The following is a 5,373-nucleotide window of genomic DNA, read 5'->3' as shown; positions in this document are numbered from 1 at the left end:
ATAGGATTTAACGAATAAAACGACAAAGAAGACTAAACAAGGCAGATCACGGGAAAAACACAACTGTCCGTTTTATACTCCACAGGGAAGCATGAAATATTCAACGTAAGGATATATTATAGTATAACGGTATGATAAATCTTTTTCTTTTTTTTTTTTCATTTAGTGCATTCCGTACGTTTTTTAAACATAATCAGGAGAAGTTGTTGAATTTCTGAAGTCTATAAAAGAATTTCTTAACAAACCTTTTTTTAATTGTGTTATGGATTATTTTAAGAATGTGTTTAAAAGGTAGCTCACAGGCTTATTGTTCAATGGTCTTATCACTTTTAAACGCCTGTCTTTTTTGTAGGACTATTAATTGTGATTTCAAACATTCTAGCGGGACAATGCCTTTTGTGTAACTGAAATAAATATTGTTATCCATTTAATTTTTTTCCTCAATTAATTGAATGCCTCCTACTGGTGTTTGGTCTAAGCTTACCGCTTTTCCCCATTTAAGCTAAACTGCTCGTCAAAAGTTAGGGATATAGAAAATTATGCTCATTTTCATAGCTAATTTTTTCGAGAACAGATTAACGGATTCCACTAATTTTTTTTAATATTTTAGATTTTTCGTTAGTATTTACACAGTTGTGCAAAAGTTTACCCAAACTTTTTTTTGTACTTTTACCGAGTGGTATAAGTACAAAAAAGAAGTTTGAGTAAACCTCTTGTTAGGTATTAGTTACGTATCTTCACTCCCATTGGTCCAAACGTGTCGTACGGCGGCTCAAATGATAGGAATCAGTCAACAGAATACAATGACACAGAAAAATCAATTACAGTAAAATATTGAAAGGGCCTTAGTTACGTATATTCGCTGCTATTTTTCCAATCATGACGTACGGTGGCTAAAATGGTAGGAATTAACCAACAGAATACAATGACACCCAAATCCGGTGTCGGAAAGCTGGTCGAGAACACTTCGTCGACGGAAAATTGGTCGACAACAGTTGGTCGACAAACAGTTGGTCGAATGCACAATTCATCGAATGGACAATTCATCGACGAACATTTGATCGAATGGAATTTTCGTCGACAAACTGTTATTTATCTTTAGGATAAAGGGATTAATGGTGACAAACGACGGGTAACTGGAATATTGTATTATATATTTTTTTTTGGGTTTTGTTAATTTTGTACCTAAATCTTACCGGAGGTATTGCGCCTTTTATAAATGTGTAGTTGTGAATTAAGTTTTTGATAATAAAATCAAGAGGGTAAGAATCGCTTTACTTTTAAACTCTTCACTTTTGGCGCATCATGGACGGCTCGTTTTTAAAAGAATCGTTTTAATTTTTTTTTGTATAAACATGCTCTTTCATTCGTTTAAATGTTGCTTTTCAAATTTTCTAATATTTATAAACAAAGCCCCGGTGAATTTTTGAAAAAAGTGGCTAACTCGGGTTTTAAGGGTTGTAGGGCATTAAATTTTTGTTTCAGTTTCTATAAGAATACCAACATGTCGAATAAAAAAAATTAACTTCCTACGTGTTGTTGTTCTGAAGCTATTTTCTTGTGGCATTTTTGGAATTAACTAGTTTTGATGGGAAATAAGCCACAATTTTACTAAAAAAACTGATTTTATTAACGTTTCGACGCTCAAATCGGGTGTCCTTGTCAAAATAAAACCATTTTTTTTAGTAAAATTGTGGCTTATTTCCCATCAAAATTAGTTAATTCCCACATGTTAATGCGGTTGTTATTTTAATTGTTTATTCGCGAACTCAATCGACTATAGGTGGCAGTGCAGTTGCATGAAAATGGCCGATGTAATTGGGATAATGCATTTTGATATAATTAATATTTTTATTGATGTAATTAATTAATATAAATAAATTATTCATTAAATGAACACACCAGACAAGCATTCAATCGACATTGATATATAGGTTAACGGATGTTTTGTTTAAATCTTCATCCCAATTCCTCTAGTTCAAAATAAGCGGCAGCACCCTCGCTTGAGTTCGCGAATAAGCTTAAAATAACACTACTTTTTCAAAATTATTTTATAATTATTTATAATATTTATTATAAACTTTTTATTCAAGACTTGATCTAATTTGATAAATTGAACCTTTCTCTTTGGTTTGATGTCTTTAGAATTTATGTTGACCTAATAGTTTATGCATAATAACGCTGTAGATAGAAGCTTTTTGGGATAAACAATTTCAATTTTGCAATAACTATTAGGTAAAACTTCTTGAAATTTTAACGGCTGAATACTTCTAATATTGTTCCTTTACTTACGCGAAAATAAAGCTTTTAGTGTATTTTTAGAAAAGTTATTAATTATTTTCAAAAAATCGACTTTTGAAGCTATTTTCCCAATAACTAAGCAACAAATTAACAAAAAGAACTTTCCAAACACTCATTTTAAAGAATTTTCTATGCTCTTCAGTAAAATTGTATCACCTTTCCATACAGCATACCGGTCTCCACCTTTAATATTTACAATCAAATAGCGATCTTTAATTGTTTATATATTGTTTATAAGTTAAAAAGTACGTTTGATTTTTTGCATAATTTTTATATTGGATACTGTTGTAACTAAATTTACCCTAATGCCATAAGCAGTTCTTAGATACCTGTATCAACGGATGTCACGAAAGAGGCCATTTATTTGCTAATTTCTCTGGTCTATCACACCCTTTCTTATCTGTGTTTACAATCCAAATCATTAAGCCACATAAAGAGGTAGGGCAATAAACTCACTATAGCTATAGAAATGCTTTTACTACAAAATTTTAAAAGATAAGAGTTATAACGGAACAAGTAGGCATACCTGCATTTTAAGACCCAGGTAGATTTTTGGGGATGACACAATGACACTAAAAGATGGCTTTGCCGATGATTGCATTCAATTGAGATGGTAAGTAGGTATGAATCACCTCTAGTTATATTTTAATGGCTTTGTAATTTAACTTCATGGGGTACGAAAGAATTAAGAAACTTTTAAGAATTTGAAAAAACATAGTTTTTGGGGGGTTTAGGTGTTTTACACAATTTTTGAATATCCCTAAAAACTCAGTTATTTCAAATTATATATACGTAACCTATAAAAAACCTTGAGTTAGTCTATTTTGAAGTATATAAAATGGAGAAAATCCCAAAAAACTACCGAAAAAACCAGTTTTCCGGATTTTTGAAGATGGCGCACCTTACGAATAAATCTGAAAAAAGTCAGAAATACAGATTTTGATAAAATTCACAAAACGCAAAAAAATTAGACATGCAGCCATCGCCAAAAAAAGTTATACGTACCTATTAAAAAAACAAAAAACATTGAGGTTATGTACACTCGACCTTCGGGTCCATAAAAATATATGTTTTGTAAAAGCCTCAGCTGTGCGTGTGAATTTTTTGTAATTTATAATTTAATTGCAAACCAACTTAAAAAAAAATAAAATCGAAAAATTGACATTTTTTGATGTGGGGAAAGGGGAAGGGGGTGGTGGGCTAAAATTGCGGTGATTCTTAATTTTTTTAATCACATAGAACGTAAAAAAATAAAAAAAAATATTCAGGCTGTATCGACTTCAAAATAATACAGCATCATGCCAAAAGGGCCTTAGTTATGTATGTTCGGCCCTATTGATCCAATCGTGACGTACGTCGGCTGAAATGATAGGAACTAACCAATAGCATACAATGACATAGAGAAATCAAATACAGCCTCATGTCAAAAAGAATAGAATAAACAAAAATTTCTTTTGAATTAAATATTTGAAATAAAAAATCACACTAAATTTTCTTTTTTTTTCACCCTTTCACTTATCAATATAAACATAAAAGTTTTTAGAGAGTTTCGCCCTCGGTTATAATGTAATCTTTCATTCTGCGTTTAAATTTTTCCAAAATTCTTATTAGTTTTCTCAGGATTCGAATAAACTGAATGCATTTAAATAGCATTGGTCATAATTTTGCGCCTACTCCCTCAAGGCTTAAAAAATGTAACATTTCAAAGGAATGGAGATATTTCAAAGATTCGCTGAGACTATAATTTTTATCTAATATACATATATCTGTAGTCCATCCACTCACGGTAAATATTGCAAAACCTCCGAATTTTAAACAACCGCTTGGATTGACATGAAATTGGGTATGCACATAGCTGACAGGTCAAAGAAAAAGTGATATTGTGCCGACGTGTGCTTTTGCCTTGGGAGTTAGTACAACCACTTTTATAATGTGAAAAGACATACATTCAAAATAAGTCCTAAAGTGGATAAACTGAGTAATTCTAAGCTAGTTTTTGTTCTATAGATTTTTTCTTAACATACTGTTTGAGTTATTTGCAAGTGAATATATTATGTTCGTTTTTCAACAAAAAAGTCACGTTTTTAGACGGTTTTAGAAAAAAACTCAAAAAGTATTTTAACGAAAAATATTCTTAGCAAAAATATAGCGTATAAAAAAGTGAAAACAATGGTGTATGTATGAAGTCTGTAGACCCTGTAAAAGTAGAGTTGTAGTTAAGAGGAAACAGTAGCGATCAACAGGTAGCGAAAACGCGTTCCAAGATTGCGGCTGTAATTTTGAATATTTTTTCGAGATATTTGGCACACGTATTCGTAATATAATAAAGAATGGCGGTACAGAGCCCAATTTGAAAAATATATGAATATGTGGAAATTACTCTGTAATTAAATACAATATTTAAAAAACGAGCCTGTACCGCCATTAAGAAGAACAAAAAAATACACTTTCTTTAAATGAACTTTTTTATCCGATGCCTAGATTTTGTGTCATTTTGGAACTACTAAAATTTTGTATTTCATTAGTAGTTCCAAAATGACACAAAATCTAGGCATCGGATAAAAAGTTTATTTGAAGAAAGTGTATTTTTTTGTTCTTCTTAATGGCGGTACAGGCTCGTTTTTTTAATATTATATTTAATTACAGAGTAATTTCCACATATTAATATATTTTTCAAATTCGGCTCTGTACCGCCATTCTTTATTATATTACGAATACGTGTGCCAAATATCTCGAAAAAATATTCAAAATTACAGCCGCAATCTTGGAACGCGCTTTGGCTACCTGTTGATCGCTACTGTATCACCTTAATGAAAAGCAGGTTCTACTTCGTCAAAATACAAATCGAATATTTTAACATGAAATAACCATAAAACGAAGCACTTTTCGGGAAAAACTCATGACTTACAACTGTTATAAAATGTCTAAAAAGTTTTATTTGTATTTTTATAAACGTTTCTAGCATCAAAAGTTAGTTAGCATCAAAATGAAGTCTCTTTTTTGTTAAAAAAATGTAAAAATCACCGCCTAATTTACTTATGTATTGTTTATGTGATATGTACATTTTTTACT

The sequence above is a fragment of the Diabrotica virgifera genome, chromosome 4, assembly GCF_917563875.1.
Source record: "Diabrotica virgifera virgifera chromosome 4, PGI_DIABVI_V3a".
Classification (NCBI taxonomy): domain Eukaryota; kingdom Metazoa; phylum Arthropoda; class Insecta; order Coleoptera; family Chrysomelidae; genus Diabrotica; species Diabrotica virgifera.
Note: the sequence above shows the minus strand (reverse complement) of the source record.